The following is a 19,434-nucleotide window of genomic DNA, read 5'->3' on the forward strand; positions in this document are numbered from 1 at the left end:
ATGAAAGTAAATTCCTTACCTTGAATTGCTCTAGAGGTAAATGACTATCTCAAGTAAAGAGAGCAGCAATGCATTGCGTGTTCATGGCATGTGTACAAGTAATACGTATGACAATGATGGGACGAAGGTAGAAGGAAAATGAGAATATCTTATTGTCAGGTCGCTAAACTGCAGTGACGCAGTGTAAGTTATGTAAAAGTAAACTGAATAAAGACATGGAATGGAAGCTTTAGTGCAGTTAGTTTTATAAATAAACAAGAGTTATAAATAATTGCCAAAGAACTGATGGTTTTGAACTGTGGTGTGGGAGAAGACTCTTGAGAGTCCCTTGGACTGCAAGGAGATCCAACCAATTCATCCTAAAGGAGATCAGTCCTGAATATTCATTGGAAGGAGTGATGCTGAAGCTGAAACTCCAATAATTTGGCCACCTGATGCGAAGAACTGACTCACTGGAAAAAACCCTGATGCTGAGAAAGATTGAACGCAGGAGAAGAAGCAGACAACAGAGGATGAGATGGTTAAAATGGCATCACCAACTCAATGGACATGAGTTTGAATAAACTCCAGGAGTTGGTGATGGACAGGGAGGCCTGGTGTGCTGCAGTCCATGGGGTCACAAAGAGTCGGACACGACTGAGTGACTGAACTGAACTGATAAATAATTGCAGAGATAAAAAGAATAATGAGAAATGCTAAAACTTTTTTGAAAATTTTAACCCAAAATAAGGCAGAAAAGTGAAACAATGGATTAGGTGAACATAAAATAACAATATTTTAATACAATTATATAAGTAATTACATTAATGCAAAGGGCATAAACATCAAATTAAAGGACAATATTGAATGTGATCTTAAAAATGAGACTCCACTATATGTTGTTTCTAAGTAATCTATTTTCAGTCTAAAAACATAGGTTAAAAGTTAAATGATAAGAATATATATTATGAAAAAATTAACAAGGCTTGAGAGTTATATTAATATCAAACAAGTAGAGTTCCAAACAAAGAATATTACTAGAAACAAACAGGAACATCACATAAGAGTCAATTCTCCAAGAATATACAGCAATACAAAAGAATTATACACTTAACCACAGTTACAGACACGCAAAGCAAACACAGAAAACTAGAAGAATTAGACAAATTCACAGTTACTTCAATATTATTCTCAGGAATTAAAAGAATCAGAAAAGATGAAATCAATATGGATACCAAATTCCTTAAAAACACTATGAATCACTTTGACTTAATTGACATTTATAAAAAAAAAAAACTCACACAAAATATACATTCCTTTCAAGGGCACATGGAACATTTACCATACTTTAGGCCATAAGGAAAACCTTAAAAAGTTCAAAAGAATGGAAATCATGCAAACTATGTCCTCATAACAAAATTAAACCACAAATTAACTAAAATATATCCGGAAAATCTCACCCCTAATATTTGGAAATTAAAGCACCCACTTCTAAATTATTTCATGGGTCAAATAAGTCTCCTTGAGAAGTTATGAAATATTGCAAATTAAATAAACATGAAATTAATACAACATATCAAAATTTGTGGGAAGCAGGTAAAATCGTGTTCAAAAGGCAATTTATACCATTGCAAGCTGTCATAAGAAGAAAATAAAGATCTGAAATAAATAACCTAAGCTTACCCCTGAAGAAACTAGAAAGAAGAACAAATTAAACTCAAAGCTAACATAAGGAAAAATAATAATAAAGGTAGGAATAGAAATAAAGGAAATTAAAAACAGTAACAATACAGACAGTATTAATAAAATCAAAAGCTGATTCTTTTAGAGAATGATAAAATTGATAAACTTCTAGCCAGACATAACAGCAAAGAACACAAAAACTCAAGTAACCTATAATAGGAATGAAAGAGTGGACATACAGAGACCCTCATAAACATTTAGAACTGCCCCCAGGGCTCAGATGGTAAAGAATCTGCCGACAATCCAGGAGGTCCCAGGTCCGATCCCTAGGTCAGGAAGATACCCTGGAGGAGGGAATGGCTGGCTACCACACCACTCCAGCATCCTTGCATGGAGAAGTCCATGGACAGAGGAGCCTGGTGGGTACATGGGGTTGCAAAGAGTTGGACACGACTGAGCCACTCACTTTCACAACTTTCATGATGATCCATGGTTGCCAAGGGTTGGGGAGGGAAAAAAGAACAGGTGGCACGCAGAGAGCTCTCAGGGCAGTGAAACTACTGCGTGTGACGATGGATATGTGTCATCATACATGTCTCCAAGCTCAAAGAATGTACAGCGCCACAGTGTGAACAATGGGACAGTGATACATCAATGTCGGTCCATCAGTTAAAACAAAAGACAAAAGACAGAATGACAAGACAGCGACACTTATGACAAACGTGTTAATGTCCAAATCCTTTTTAAGAACTTTGAAACCAACAAAAAAAAATTTTTTTAACAATAAAAATGGGAAAGAATCAGAATAAAACTTTCAAAGAAATAAAAATGGATATAACATGCAAAAACATGATCAGTCTCATCACTAATCAGGGAAAGTAGCAAAGGAACAATGAAGAAAACGGACAGAAATAAGGTTGATAATATTCATTAGCAAGAGTGTGGGGAAATGAACACCCACGTATGCCTTTTATCAGAGTGTAACACTCTTTGTTGTTAGTTTCTAAGTCGTGTTCGACTCTTTTGTGACCCCAAGGACTGTAGCCCACCTGGCTCCTCTGTCCATGGGACTTCCCAAGCAATTTCCTTCTCCAGGGGATCTTCCCAACCCAGTAATTGAACCTGCATCTCCTGAATTGGCAGGTGGATTCTTTACCACTGAGCCACCAGGGAAGTTTTTGTAATACCCTTAAGAGTAATTTAATAGATACCTATACAAAGTTTAAATGCACAGATATCTTAAAATTTATTACCTGCACGCACACAGAGTATTTATATTTAGGGTCATATCCACTAGCTCAGGCCAATGAGCAGAACTGTGTGTCCCCTCTGAACAAAAACATTATTTCCCGCTTTGTCTACTCCATGCTAGTAACCATGGAAGTATCAAATGTTTTTGGTACAGCTAGGATAGTTAAGACTCCATCATCAGCCTGGGCCCCCATGGGACTGGGTGGAGCCTATCCCCCCCTACCAACCCACCCTGCACTTGAAGCATGAATGAGAAATAACCCTTTATTGCATCAAACCACTGGGAATAAAAACTGCACAAACCCTTGGCCCAGCAGTTTGGCTTCTGGGTACCCATCCTGACTATACAACAATGATCAAATAAATTAAAATAGAGCTGTATGCTTTGATTTAATAGTATGATTCCATTCATGTCAAAATATACATATGCAAATGAAGACAGGGCTAGGCTATTTCACTGTTAATTGTCTCTGACTATTGCCTAATCCTTAACACGTTTGGCTCTCAGGCTGGGAGTGGGATCAGGGAAGAGGCAGTAAGGGGTTCTTTCCCTTTTATTCAATAGTTTTCTGCACTGCTTAACTTTTTTTGACACACGCTATTTATATAGTATCTATGCCACTGTTAAATCAATAAAAATATTTTTAAATTAATGCATTTCCTATACAATCTAAATCACCACTTAGAAGATATAATGGGAAAACAGCCCATTCCAAAAAGCAACCAGAAAGATTAAATAGCAGAGGTTAACTTTTACAAGAAATATTGAGAAGCCGTAAGAGGAAAAACCACAAAATACTGCTGAGATATTTTAAAGGGCTCAAATGAATGGAGCTGTATGTACAATGTTTCTGGATGGAAAGTCTTAATATATTAAAGATGTCAGATCATGACAAACTGATCGATAAAAATAATGCAGTTACAATCTAAATCCCAATAGGCCCATTTACAGAACTGTTTAAAGGATTCTCAAGTATCTCTGGGAGAATTAAACAAAAATAGTCAAGAGATTTTGAAAAAGAAGAATGAGGAGGTTCTTTCCACAATTATAAAATAAAACCCAATATAAAGTCACAATCACTGTGAGCCAAGTATTCAGGCAAGAAAAAAAAAAAAATCAAGTGAATAAGGGAGTAAGCCCAGAAACAATCCTTAGCATATTAGGAAATAGAATCTGAAGGGGGGAAAAAGTTGCATCAAAAATTAATGCCCAAAGAGGAACTTCCCCCGGTGGTCCAGTGGCTAAGACTCTCCACTCGCAATGCAAGAAGCTCAGGGTGGACCCCTGGCCAGGAACTAGATCCCACATGCCACGACTAAGCGTGCGCACCACACCAAGACAGAAGACTCTGCATGCTGCAACGAAGACCCGCTGCAGCCAGACAGACACAGGAATACAATGAGTGCCGGAAAGAAGAATTCTTGGGTAAGTGGGACAATTAAACAGAAATGAGGTGAGAACAGATCCTCACTTCACAACAGAGGAATCAGAGTTTGGTGTTTCTTTAAAAACTAATTCCAGGCGGTTCCAAGAGCCAGAAAGCTGAAAAACACACACACATACCACATACCTAGAATAAAATGGAGGTGGATAGCCATCTTAGTTTTAGTTGAAAGACACTGTATATTTTAAAAGAATAATTTTTTACTCTGAAACAAAAGCTGTTTATAAAACTAGAACAAAAATCAAAAGGTACACAATGAAATGGAAAAAACTCAAGAGACATGCAAGAAACATGTCAGATGAAAGCTTAAATAATTACCACATGAAAATCTCAGGAACATCATTAAGAAAGGTACATAAATAAGCCAAGGGCATGAAGAAACTATTCACGGATAGTATATACAAATGGCTACTAAATATGTAAAAACACTTTAATGAATGAGCAAATAATGTAAACAAAAACAAGAGTGAGATTCTGGTTTTTAATCCATCAAATTAAAGCTTTTTTCTGAAAATCAATAATGCTTAATGCTGACAAGGGGATGGACTGTCGTGAAGTGTTACAACTTTCAGAAGGGATTTTTACAATATGTATTAGGAGCCTTAAAGCACCCACACTCTTTGACATAGCCATGCCTCTTCAAGGACTCCAAAAACCTGGCAAAGCATCACACGTGGAAGTATACATGAAGTTCGTATACATGAAGTATGTATACACGGAAGCAGACTAAAATCTAAATCTCTAACAAACAGGTTAAAATGAAACATGGACTCTCTAAAACAAACAAACAAACAAACAAAAACTTCATCTACAAATTGGTTTCAATGATGTGGGAAAGTGATGAACTATTAAATGGAAAACAAAGATTTTTCATAGCTTCAGGGAATCCTAGATTGTTCCAGTTATGGCCCTTAATAAATAACGTCTTTCTGCTTCCACCCCACTTTGCAATGGGATTTCACCCCTCTTCTTACCAAAGGGTGGAGTGTATTTTCCAGCCCTGGAATCCAGAATAGGCTTGTAACTTGCTTTAACCATCAGAATGTGATAGAAACGATGTCATTCAACTCCAAACTCTAAATAAGCCTTAAGAGACACTGGAGCATCTAATTTCACCTCCTTGGTCCACTGCCCTGAGACCACCAGGTCCAGCCCACAGAGAGTGAAAAGACCAGACGTGCCCAGCCAGCTGCCAGCACCATGTGCCAGAAAGGTGGGTGAAGCCACCTTGGACCTTGCATCTCAGCGGCGTGAATGAGCCTAAGATACCAAGAGACCCACCCAACCCACCCACCGAATCATGAGAAACAATCAGCTGTCATTTCCAGCTACTAAGTCTGTAGCTGATGCACCATGATATAAAATTGTATTAGAGAATTAGCTCAATCATGTAGCATAGGACACACGGAAACTTAGACAAGAAGACAAGAAGGAAATATTAATAGGAAGAGAAAACCTTAACATGTAGAATACATACCCTTGGGCAAAAAGAAGAAAGGCTGTTAAGGCTACGCCCAGGGAGCAGGATTTGAGTTTATACCCTTTATATTTATGAATTTCCTTTCATTCACAGGAAACCATATGTACATAGAATTGTGTCTTAAAAATTCATTTATTTCCCCAGACTAGATTGTGAACTCCTTGATGCTAAGTAAAGACTGTGTTTTTCAACTGTGAACCCCAAGGCTTGTCACAGAGCAGGCGAACCACAAATGTTTGAAACATGAAAACATGGAGCACCAGGGCTTCCCTGATTCAGGACTGGGGTGCAGTTCCAAATTGTCTTGCTCCTGAGTTGGCAACTGGACGGAGAAGGCAATGGCACCCCACTCCAGTACTCTTCCCAGGAAGGTCCCATGGATGGAGGAGCCAGGGAGGCTGCAGTCCATGGGATCGCTAGGAGCCGGACACGACTTCACTTTCACTTTTCACTTTCATGCATGGGAGAAGGAAATGGCAACCCACTCCAGTATTCTTGCCTGGAGAATCCCAGGGACGGGAGAGCCGGGTCGGCTGCCGTCTATGGGGTCGCACAGAGTTGGACACAACTGAAGTGACTTAGCAGTAGCAGCTGGATCGCTCCTAATGTCCACTGGACTAGATCTGGTGCCCAGGGGTCAATGACCACCCGATCAAGTTGCCAGATGGCAAGTCTCCTGGTCACCCTGCCCTGGCTCAGGCCAAAGGGCCCTCTTGTGGGGTCCTCTAAGGACTGTTCTAGTTACCCTGTTTTATCACATCATTTACAGAATAACCATATAATAATTACCATTATTATTATTTCAGTGAAAAACTCCAGGCAGCCACAGCTACTCTCTCAGAGATAATACTAAAGATGTAACTTGTTCACTCAACAAACACTTTATTGAGTGCTTATCACACGCCTTCCCTTATAGCTCAAGAATCTGCTGCAATGCAAGAGAACCCAGTTCGATTCCTGGGTTGGGAAGATCCACTGGAGAAGGGATAGGCTACCATCTTCAGTATTCCTGGGTTTCCCTTGTGGCTCAACTTGTAAAGAATCCACCTGCAATGCAGGAGACCTGGCTTCGATCCCTGGGTTGGGAAGATCCCTTGGAGAAGGCAAAGGCTACCCGCTCCAGTATTCTGGCCTGGAGAATTCCATGCACTGTACAGTCCATTGGGTCACAAAGAGTTGGACAGGACTGAGTGACCTTTGCTATCCCATGCCAGGCACTGTGGTAGACACCAGAGGTTCAGCAGTGAGTAAAGTCAAGTGTGGTCCTTTCCCTTGAGCCTGCAGTCTAGTGGGAGACAGCTACTAGTCGACACACAGGTAAGTGCACTAAATGTTTGGAAAGAAGTCACTGCTGATCCTAGCTTCCAGAAAACAATGAGCTGTCACTGAATTATCAACCTGGGAGCATGGGACAGCCCCACAGGAAACCTTCCCCATTCCACAAGTAATTAGCACGGTGACAAGAAAGCTTTGGGTCACAGAAAATATGGAGAAGAATGAGGCTGAGGTCTACAGTGTAGGCAGGGACCACCTGGAAAAAGGACGAGGAGGAATCAAGGGCTGAGGCTGCAGGGAGGAAAACACGCTCAGTCGTGTCCAACTCTTTGCAGCCCCATGGACTGTAGGCCACCAAGCGCCTCTGTCCATGGAATTCTCCAGGCAAGAATACTGGAGTGGGTAGCCACTCCCTTCTCAGGGGACCTTCCCGACCCAGAGATGGAACCCAGGTCTCCCACACTGCAGGTAGATTCTTTACCATCTGAATCACTAGGGAAGCCCCCTTAGTTCCCTGACCAGGGATCAAACCCACAACCCCTGCATTAAGAGGTGGATTCTTAACCACTGGACCGCCAGGGAAGTCCCCCTGGTTCTATGATTTTAAATCCTCTATCAAAGAAGTAGTCTCATAGAGGCCAGAACAGTTTCCCCAGGTTAGCTTCACCAAACTACAGATAATTTAGTGGTGTCAATCTAATGCCTAAACCTACACTGAAGTCATAATCTTTTCCTTGTTTTTATCAGCTTTTGTGTTTGTACAAAATAACCCATTTGCAACAGAACGGCCATACCTAGCCCTCCAGAGAGATAGCCCTGTTCAGCTAGGGGACGCAGCTCCTCTGAACCCTGGCACAAGTCAAGGGCTGGTACTTCAAGGGGGCTGTCATGCACGGCACAGTTGTTTCACTGCCCTTCCCTGGGGAAATTCCAGTGACAGACCACTGATGTCTCTTTCGCCACAAGTGTTTTCTATTCCAGTACAGTGTCAGGGTGCTGAGAGTGTCGAGGTCACCTTGCGATTATCCAGAAAGCAAGGCCAGTGGTTCCTCTTCTGCAGAAGGGCTCCTAAGACCAAATTCCTCATTGGTGGGGCAAAGATGGAGCCTTTCCCTCGCCATGTTCCTTAGGAAGGTGGTAGGGGATGTTAGGTCATCGGAAAAACCAACATGGGATGGAAGGATGGGGGGAAACGCTCCTTCACCCAATAGGAAATGGAAAAGACACATTTCCTATCTTGGTACAGCCTCATCACTCCCTTATGAGGACACCAACACCATCCCATTTTGAGGATGAGGCTCAGAGAAGATCTGCATCAAGAAGAAAACTCAACCTGTCCCTTGAGAATGCAAAGGGCATCACTGTACCCAGGAGGCAATCAATAAATATTAGCTGGTAGTCAGATCTCTTAAAAACGAACAGAAAATAAGAGGCATGGTCCTTTTTTCTAAACTTAGAAACGGAAAATACAAGACACTCATTTTGTAGTTAAATTGTTCCCAGCTCCAAAGTATGAAGACAGAGTAGAGAAGAATCTAGTAACGATGGAGTCTGTATTATAACATAAAATTGATGCAATCCTTATTTATTATAAAGCAAAATGAGGCAATTACCTATCTACATTCCTATTTTTTAAATACAAAGATAAAACTCTCTTCAGGAAACACAGCGCCTGTTTGCAAATTGAACAGAAGCATAAGACGCCAGCCCAACAACAGGAAATACAAATAGAAAAAAGCACAGTGAGTTCTGCTTATAACTTGTTTTGAAAACACAAATTTGTTCCAATGTGACTAATTTGAAGGTACAATTTGAACAGAATGCAAATTTTGTGTTCGCGTGTACACAATCTTTACCCATTGGAAACACACTAGACGAATGCAGAATCCCACGTAAAATATGTAAACATTGAGCATGCGTGCGCACACACACACACACCCCCCTCACGCATCTACCAGCAGCCTCGGCTCACCACGTGTGTTATGAGCCACAGCCATCCTCAAGCTTCCTCCATTCAGATGACCTTCCAAATTCACAACCCCTCTTCAGCTGCTGCTGCTGCTAAGTTGCTTCAGTCGTGTCCGACTCTGTGCGACCCCACAGACGGCAGCCCACCAGGCTCCACCGTCCCTGGGATTCTCCAGGCAAGAATGCTGGAGTGGGTTGCCATTTCCTTCTCCAATGCATGAAAGTGAAAAGTGAAAGGGAAGTCGCTCACTCGTGTCTGACTCTTTGCAACCCCATGGACTGCAGCCTACCAGGCTTCTCCGCCCATGGGATTTTCCAGGCAAGAGCACTGGAGTGGGGTGCCATCGCCTTCTCCCTCTCAAACCCACTTCTGCAGGCCAACTTCCAATCACAGGCACTGTTGAAGGTACGAGTTTCTTAGGGCCCTCCAGGTGGCACAGTGGTAAAGAACCTGTCTGCCACTGCAGGAGCTGCAGGGTACAGGGGCTGGATCCCTGAGGCGGGAAGATCCCCTGGAGGAGGGCACGGCAGCCCACTACAGTGTTCTTGCCTGGAGAATCCCATGGACAGAGGAGCCTGGCGGGCTGCAGTCCACAGGGCCGCACAGAGTCGGAAGTGACTAAGTGACTAAGCACGCGTGCACCGTGTGTTTCTTCACCATTTCACATGCGCAGAACTGTGCTGCCTTCTCTTTTGGACTGTGTCACTGACAAAGTTTTCAAGTCTTGTGCCCACTTCTATAAACCCTGTGAGTTTTTTATCGTGGGATTCTGGATAGCACAGTGATTTTTAGGGACACCAAAGTCACACTCTAACAGAACTTGCTGTACGTGGAAAAATGTTCTTCCACGGTTGATTTAATTTTTAAAGGAGATACACAGCATTATTATTAATAAACTGGTCCAGCCCTTCTTGTGGTCATCTGGCAATATATACTGTTATGCCCATGTCTTCTGACCAGGTAATCCCACTCAAGGAAACATTAAGCACGTTCAATAGGAATTACAGGCATAATTTAATGTCTGTAAGAGACAAACGCATGCATTTAAGATGTTCATTGTGAAAGCAGCGTGTGTGTATCTGTGTGCTATGTCTGTGTGTGCACGCGTGTGTGAATGCAAAGCCCTGGAACATTAGAATTACAGACAGTATGTAACCAAATATTAATAGAAAACGACTTTAATATATTGTTTGTTAAATGAAATAGGAAAACAAATGTATGTAAACTGATTAACAGGATCAAAACAAAGGCTGGGAAAACAATAATATTTGTTTACACAAGTATACACACAGGCAACACAGAGCTGTGTTTTACATTTTTAAAAAGCTAAGTCACCAAAAGAAGGGTTTTCAATAGGCTAATTTTCAGTTTTGCTAAAAAAAATCAGAAATAGTTCTTCACTGCATATCACATACACAGCACCCTATTTATTTCAAGACGTGAAGGAAGTAATTTGAAATTTTAGTTTTGTGAACACATATTTTTGTACGAGCTCCAGTCTGAATCCTGAACTACAGCTGGTTATCTTCAGTCTGTCACTGAAACTACTTTGCAGCCTGCTGCTTGATGTAAATACGGAAACAATGGCCCCTTCGCAACATGCAAACACTCAGGGCAAAGCATGCCAACAGGAAGGAAAGGTTTTGTTGAAAGGCTGGCCGGTTGTATAAGGCTTTCAGGCCGACTGTGTTAATGGGAGAAGAAGAGCTGGGAGGGTTTGATCAAGCAGGGCCATTACCAAGAAGACAACTTTCTGGACACAGCAGATGGCACAACGGGAAGTGAGGGCTTCTCACGTTTAGCACAGAAGGAACCACTCAATGGGTTCCGCAAACTATAAAGTCTGTATCTTGAACCATTCATGTCAGAATCTCTGAATCAGTAAAAGTCTCATGCTGGGAACCAGACACTGACGACGTGGAGGGAGGCGGGTCAACACACCTGTGTGGATACCTGGGACGGGCAGAGATGGGAATACTTTGCGTGTTTAACAGAAAGTTCCGTTTTTATTAACATTTCATGAGTTGGCTCTCCCATACCAAAAAGCTCGCTCCTCCTCTGACCACCTGGGATGCAGAGTAGAAGACAGCGCTCGAGCTTTGGATCCTAAGAGCTCTGGGGTTTAATTCCATCTGCTCGTTGTGTGACCCTCAGCAAACTGCTTGACTTCTCTGAGCCTCCCTTTCCTCTTCAGAAATGTAGGGATAACAGTTTCTCTCTCAGATGTTTGTTCTGAGGATTGAACGTTTTATAAAGCAACACCCCCTGGCTCTGAGAGGGCTTCCCAGGTGGATTGGTGGTAAAGAATCCGCCTGACAATGCAGGAGATTCGTGTTTGATCCCTTTGGTCGGGAAGAAGGAAACGGCAGATGGAGAAGGAAATGGCAACCCACTCCAGTGCTCTTGCCTGGAGAATCCCATGGACAGAGGAGCCTGGGGGGCTAGAGTCCACGGGGTCACAAGAGCTGGACAAAACTGAGCAGCTGAGCACACATCAGCACGCTGGCCCTAAGAGGAGCTTAGCCAATAGTCACTAAGCCTGAAACCTGACATTTCAAGAGACATTCAGACTGCCTCTACTCTTCAGCTTGACCCCACGCCTGATGTCCCCAGAAAGAACAAAATGCCCTGACCATATTCAATATGGCACCGAGAGACGGGCACCACAACAGGATCTTGAATTATCATTCATCCAACCAAAGCCGGATTGGATCAACCAGCTTCACTCACTCGATCACCCAAGCCAAGCGTGTGGGGAATGACGAGGCTGTAAGGTTAAGGGGAGACTGAGTGCAGAGAATTATTCTTCACACTTTAAAAAAAAAAGAAAGAAAGAAAATATCCAACCACTGTGATTCAACTGCATGCAAGTACGTTTGCATCTGTTTTAAAATAATGCCCCCAAAGTTCTTCCAAAATAACCACTTGGCCACCTGGCGACCGGGCACAAAACCACCGGTGTGAGCGATCGCTGCCTAGCGTCCTCTGTCTGCCCTTGAAATTCTCTCTGATTCATTCATCAGCATCACAGCGATGCAGGTTGCTGGCTCCTCCACGTGTCAGCTAGCCCCTCATGTGTCCCAATGCCTCACCACGGCGGCAACAAACTGAATACTCGTGGACACGAATGCAGGGAAAATAATCCCATCCCAAGCAGCAGTGGTCCAGGGGCAGCTGTGTCTCCTCCCCACCGCATGGGAGAAGATGGGCGGCCAGGAGGAGCGGGGGAGGAGGACTCCTGAAGCCTGAGCAGGTGCTTGGAGTGGAAATGCGTAACACCCTCCTTGAAAGGTGCGTATGGTAAGGCAGCCTTGAGCCGCCGTGCCCAGCTCTGGGAGCAAAGGGAAACGGGCGGTGAAAAGAAAATGCAGTTGCTAGCAGACACATCTGTCGCCCTTCATCTGATTTATGTGGGATGCACAGCTGGCTCTGTCAGTCTGCTAGCCACCGGGTGCCACGAGCTCAGTGACTTCCAGCCCAGGGGCACTAGCCAGTGCCCCTCGGCAGAAAATGGCGACTTTCTGCCAATACCCAACCGAGGGACGAGCCCGGGAGGCCACTGGATATGGAAGCCGAGGGCACTGAGGTCCAGTGGGTGTGCCAGCCTTAATAAAGGGCTCAGCTACAGGCTAGAACCTCTCCACTGCCCCCAGCAGCCCTACTCACTACTGCAAGACTACCTCTTCCAGGCAGCGCGTTCCTTGCAGTTTCCAGTGATCTGCTAGAGTCTGTCTTCTTTTCTTCTCCTCCTGCAGCTCGTAATGCCCTATGCAATTCACAGCACACAGTAGATGCTTAATAAGTGCTAGGAGGATGGGAGATGGTGCAAGGGTGGGCAGAAATGTGGATGGAAATATGGGTGGATGGAGAGCTGCCGGGCCGAGCTCAGTCATTTCAGTTGTGTTCGCCTCTTTGCAACACCACGAACTGTGGCCCGCCAGACTTCTCTGTCCATGGGCTTTTTCAGGCAAGAATACTGGAGTGGGTTGCCATGGCCTCCTCCAGAGGATCTCCTGCGTCTCCTGCGTGGCAGGTAGATTCTTTTACTGCTGAGCCACCGGGGACAGGCTAGGGTTTTAAGAGAAGCCAGGAGGGGCTGTGAGCATACCACACTGGGGGGAAATTCTGAAATTGTTCAGGTGACTCAATCAGATCATCACTTGGAAACATACAGGAGATGGGCAGCATTTTTAATTAAATCAAATGGCCATTCAGATGCACTGCGGCAGTCGCCATGGGTCACTATTTAAGATGTGAAGTTTAACCCAGAGCTCAAAAGATCCCTCTAAACCTCTGATTAGCTTCAGTCAGTCAGTGGAGGATGACCACGACCTTGACATTTGCTCCACCACCCTGCCTCTGTCAGTAAAATTTATGGAAGTGACCCTTCTACGCCTAGACCACGAGAGCGCCATTCATCTCCACCATGCTCTCCTGGGACACGCATCCTTGGAACTCAGCAGCCACGTTGTGAGGAAGCCCGAGAGAGGCCATGTGGAGCAACCACACGTGAGTGTTCCAGGTGACAACACAGCTCTGGTTGGCTGGTCCCAGCCAACCAGACATGCAAGCAAGGATGCTTCCAGATGATTCCCGCCCCTGGCCATCGAGTCACCCACACCCTCAGGTCTTCCCAGTGGACGCCCCAGACACTGTGGAGAGGAGACAAGCTGTTCCCAGTTTCCCTGTTTGAATTTCTGACTGCAGAGTCCGTGAGCATTTTTTAAATGCTTTACACCATGAATTTATGGGGTGGTTTCTTTCACAGCCATGTTAATCGAAACACTGAAACTGAGATACTATCCCCAAACCCAGACCACTTAGCTCAGGCCTTGACACTGAACCTCAATCCTGTGAGCCCCTAAACTGCAGGGGGGCCCTCTCCTCCTGTTGTCTTAGACACTTTTAGGGGTCTCACTGCATATCATCCATAAACTAAATAAGCCAAGAGACTGCTGCCCATCTGGCTTGTCACCCACCATGTACACATCTGTTCTGTGGCTCATGCATCAGATCAGACTTCCTTGTACCTGCCATGGTTCTGGCTGCTCCAATAAAGCCTGTTACCCTATCTCTGACCCCAGCTCTCTCTGTTCACCCCACTGTTCTGCTTCATAAACCCCAGCATACCTCACACACACTCCAACCTGGGAACCCCAAGAAGAAATACCATCTCGCTTTCTACATTCAATCAACTAACCCTGAGGCTCACCCAGGGTTGCCCAGGGAAAGGTAAATTAGCCAAAAGTAGGTTACCACTGCCTTTCATCTAAGCTCCGACTTCGGAGACGAGATGAAAGGTGAGCACTTGTAACGTTCCTTCAGTGGACAGAGTCCACAGAGCAGCATGGATATGGCATGTCAATCAATCCCACCAGGTAGGAGGTAGCCAGAAGCTCAGAGCAGGCCTCAGGGCACTTGGGAGCAGAGACAAAACCCTGAGACAGAAACATCAGCAGACACAGAGTGGGTGGTTAAGCTCACGCAAATGAGTGATTACATCTGACTCACCTGGAGGACCAACGGAGGTGAGGCCAGAGTGAGCGTCACTGAAGCACAACACACAGACCCAAGCGGGACCTTGGTTCACGCCATGTGACACGGTGGTTGCAAAGAGCAGGCAGCAGAGAGGAGGTGCTGTGTCTGACCCAGGCCCTGAGGAAGGAGGGACTCACACACACCGCACCCCTGCATCTTGGCACTGGCTTGAGAACACAGGAATCCTTGCGGGACCCCAAATCACGACCTCTGCACAATCACCAGGGACCCCTGACTTGGGAAGACCACAACCACCCTTAACATCCCAACTAAGCAGCTACACAAGAGGAGTAGCTATTCCAACACTCAGAGCATCCACCATGGTCAGGGAAGCGACAAGTATTCAAGAGACCCGCTGGGGACAGGGAGTAGTGAAGTGCACAGACAAGGCCCTTGATCTGGAGGGTGGGCCAGGACACACAGAAGACAGACAGCAGGTAAGTATTTAAACTAAATGACTGATGATTGCAAGTGTGCAAAGAATAGGATGTGCAAGTATATTTGGCGGTGGGGGTGGGGTGCACAGCATATTCCCAAAATTCCCCGGCATGCAAACCACGGCTCTTGGAACAGTGCTTCCATGTGATCTGTGGAGACAAACGAGGCCTGTGCTGCGCAGATCCAATCCTAATAAGCTTCTCACTGGAAAGGCCAGCGGTGCAGGGTGGGACCCATAGAGATGCACAAGGTACCTGGCTCTGCACAAACAGAAGCGTCTGCTGTTTGGCGCCTGCTGGGTGCTTTCCCCACCTCTGCCGCTAAACCACTCAGACAAACCCACAACAGGCGATTATCTCCACTTCACAGGTGCAGCAACTGAGGCTCAGAGGGGTGAGATGAGTTGGTCACAAAGCTGACACAAGAATGCACCCCAAGTCAATCTCACTGCTTTACTGGCCACGTGGAGAGTGAGTAGTGGGCTTTGCTTTGTCGTTGCATAAAACTAAGGGACCTAATTTAAAATAAAATGTGAATATATAGCACTCATTGTTAATATGACCTGCAAGGAAAACTCACAACTTGTTTAATGATAGATGGTAAATTCGCATAATCGATACAACAGTGATAACCTGTGGCTGCCACAACACTGCGCACCTCATACGCATGATTCCATTTAATCCTCACATCACCCCGTGGTAGAAACCATCATACCTGATTTACAGATGTGGAAACTGAGGCTTTCAGAGTTACAGTGCTTGCTTAAGGGTCGAGAGTTGAACTTGAATCTATCCTCTCCAGGGCCTAATATCACCTGACCATCTTGACCAGCGCTGACTTACTGCTCCCAGGCAAGCTGGCCAGGATGGTAGCCAGACTCAGGAGTAGGACTGTTCACTATGGGGAAAGGACGCAGCAGCAGGAGCTGGACATCCAGTCTGGCCAACGAGACCTGACACCCCAGGCTCCAGTGGCAGGTGTGTGTGTGCCGGAGGTGGTCACAGGATGGAAAATCCAGAACAGGGGACTGGCAGGAGCCTCAGGAAAGCCTGCTCAGGTTAGAGGGTCCCAGCAGCCAGGCCTTGGTGGGAGACAGAAGCCTGGTCCCTAAGAAAGGGACTGACCAGAGGCACGGAAGGCCTGGGACCTAGACAAACAGGGAAGGATGAAGGACTCTGGCCAGGGCAGAAGGCAGCAGCCCAGCACACTGCTCTAGGGCTGGAGCTCTGGCCTTGACGCTGCAATGCTCCCCGGGAGCTGGGCAGGAGTCCCTGGGGCTCCCAAGGGGCTGCCTGGAAGAGAACAACACTCATCCATCCTTCTGATAAGCACTGATGGAGCACGTGATGTGTCTCTGGCCCAGGCCAGGCCCTAAAAATGGAGCCTTGAACAAGACAGACACAGCTCTTGCCTCCTGTGAACTTGAAGTCTAGGCAGTGTTTCTCAAACTAGAGTCTGGAGACCCTCTGGGGTCTTTGGTTTAAAAAAATGTAGATTCCTTGGCCATGCCCCAGAAGGAGGTTAGAAGCAGGAGCCTGTGTGGCCTTGAGTAAGCCATCTAACTTCTTAGAGCCTTAGGTTGCCCATTGTAACTGGGGAATAAGCCTGGCTCACGGGTTGCTGTATTAAACATACTCGGCATACAGCAGGGATTTAACACAAGCCAGGATCACCAGGACCATCACTGACATCTTCGGCATCACCATCTCGGAATACAGTCTACGAGACTTCCTTTGAACAAGACCATTAGTCACTGGCATGCACTGAATTTCAAGAATCTCCGCATTGTTTTTAGCTCTGCAGGGAGTTCCCGCTTTTCCAACACGGGGACCAGCCAACAACCCAAAATTGAGACAAACAAGTATTTGCACTGGAGGAAAACAAGGTCACCTGGGGACCCCAGTTCTGAGCCCCTGCGTGCTGCTGTCTCCCCTAGGAGCCCAGACACCAACAGGAAGCCAGGGAGGCCATCACCGCCAGCTTCACGCTGCGCGGTCACGGGGACAGGAAGCACCTTGCTCTCAGCTTGCGTCTGTCTGCGCAGAGACGATGACTTGGCCCAGGGGAACCCGAGGAGTCTCTGAGTCTGCCCTGGCCACCTCTTTCTGGCCCCAGCCTGCCTCCCCTGGCATCACTGCGGTGAAGCCCGTGAATTCAGGAGGCGTTTCAAGAGCATCATGGATATTCCCTGTGCTGGGTCATCTCCCAACAATGTCCCTGCTTCCCTCACCCTGACATTCTAAAGGTATTACAGAGCAAAACAACATACAGGCAGAAACAGGAAGGTCACGAATGAAGGTGCAAAGAAAGGAGAATTCAGGTTTTCCCCAAGGGCTCTGAAACTATCCAGTATTCCCACCAACTGAGGAGATATTCGCCCTGGAATATCTCCCCCAGCCTCCACTTCCACCTGCCACTTCCCCTCCCTGTGGACATACTGGATTCCATGTTGGACCCTGTAAACCATGGACAGTCACCTGAACTCTTAATGCCAGAGACCAAAGGAAGCAAGGAGACAGAAACAAGGAACAAGGCTTGCCCGTACAGAGGTGATGCCATTCCCACCACGTTTATGAAAGACCCCACTGAGTGCCCAATGACCAGGCAGTGCAAATTTACCCATGCACAACACCCCCGGTGAGCCTTGTCATTTTCATCTGATCCCAACAACAGGAAGCACCCTGGCAATGAGTGTGCACTCTTCTGACAAAGCAAGGAGCGCGATGCTCTGCTGGTGGTCTTGAAACTCTGAGGGACTTTTCTTGGTGGGGACTTGACTCTTTACCCAAGCCTTCAACCTGGCTTCTGAGACAGTTGTTGCTGCGGGGAACACACTTCTGGCGTTTCTACCTGAGACTCAGGATGCATTTTCCTCCGGGACCAATGTATTATACAAATGTGGGAGGCCGACACGCTGCTCTGATGAGTAGAGTAACCCTGCAGCTTTAGCTAGAGGCAGACTTTGGTGGGCTGGCCTGGGCATCCAACTTGTGATATGGTTTCTGGTTTAAAATTAAATCCCAAGGGCCCAACCACTTCAGAAATTGAGTGTGTGTGGTTGCTTAAAGGCTTTCTTTAGAGTCACCAGTGGGGTAACTTATCTTAAATAAAAGAATAGACTAAAATAGCCAGAGAGAACCCACATCACATCATTACGGGGAAGTGGCTACAGAGATGATGCTTCAGCCTGAAGAGACTCTAAACACGGTGAGCACACTTCCGCAGAGACCCCCAGGAAATGTCACCTCCTCCCAGGCGGTCTGGGGCTTCCTCTAAAGCCCACGCAGTGTCTCCCACGCGTGGCCAAGACAAGGAGGGACAGCACATGAACACGAGAAGAAGCCCCCAGGATAAGAGCTCCCGGACGACCAATTGCTGCTGTTCTCCGGCTGTCCCAAGTGCCTGCCAGGCCCCTGAGAAACACTGCACTTGTGACAACATATCAACTCCTTGCTGTTCCCATTTGTCAGGTGAGCAAACTGAGGCCCAGGAAAATCAAGGCATCTGCCCAAAGTCATAGAGCTAACACTTGCTGGAGCCTGGATTTGAACCCAAAATTATCTGAGCTCCTTCCCAGGACCCTGAGCAAGTCTGAGTGGAGAAAAGCTGCCCTGCAGGAGAGTCCTTCTGTCGGGGCTGCCGGGCTAGGTGGTGGTGAGGACTGGCCACACTGCTCCTACAGCGGTGAGCTCTTCCTTGTCCATGAGGCTCACACTCAGCCTGTGCATCTGTGGCCCCCTTCTGCTAGGCAGGTTTATCATCTAACATACAACCCACTTGGAGGAGGGCACGGCAACCCACTCCAGTATTCTTGCCTGGAGAATCTCATGGACAGAGGAGGCTGGCAGGCTACGGTCCATGAGGTCATAGAGAGGAGGCTGGCGGGCTACGGTCCATGAGGTCACAGAGAGTCAGACATGACTGAGCAACTAAGCACATACAAACCACTATATTTCACTGAGTCTAAAACACACACAATTTTTCATGCTATCGTTTCTGCAACCAGGATTAAAATCAAGGGTGCCGTGACCCCATCCTGCCACAAGGCGAGGACCTCTGACCAGCCAGGGTCAGCAGGAGCACTGAATATCCATTCTCTGGCCCTGTGCATCATGGTACCCGTTTCAGGCACCTGCTTAAACTTACTGTCTGCCTCAGCGCATTTAGGTGTGTGGCATGGGTCCAGGAATTCCTAGAGAGCGGAAAAGTGGCCTGGAGAGCCATCTCAGGCCATCTCCTCTTAAGAGCTGTTTCTCTCTACACAAAGGCTGCATTCCCTGCGCATGGCCAGACAGCAGGGAACTCTGCCCAGAAGGGTTGTATTAATTAATCCCTGGCCTGGTGTCAAGTCCAGCTTTGGCCTCACAGCCCAAAGA

At 46.2% G+C, this 19,434-nt stretch overlaps 1 protein-coding gene across 2 annotated transcripts in view; it reads right to left on the minus strand.

Annotated features, from left to right (window-relative positions):
• The window catches only part of CDYL2 (chromodomain Y like 2), a 164,306-nt gene that overhangs the window by 67,791 nt on the left and 77,081 nt on the right, over positions 1-19,434 (minus strand). The window lies entirely within an intron of this gene.

The sequence above is a fragment of the Ovis canadensis genome, chromosome 14 (genome assembly GCF_042477335.2).
Source record: "Ovis canadensis isolate MfBH-ARS-UI-01 breed Bighorn chromosome 14, ARS-UI_OviCan_v2, whole genome shotgun sequence".
NCBI lineage: Eukaryota > Metazoa > Chordata > Mammalia > Artiodactyla > Bovidae > Ovis > Ovis canadensis.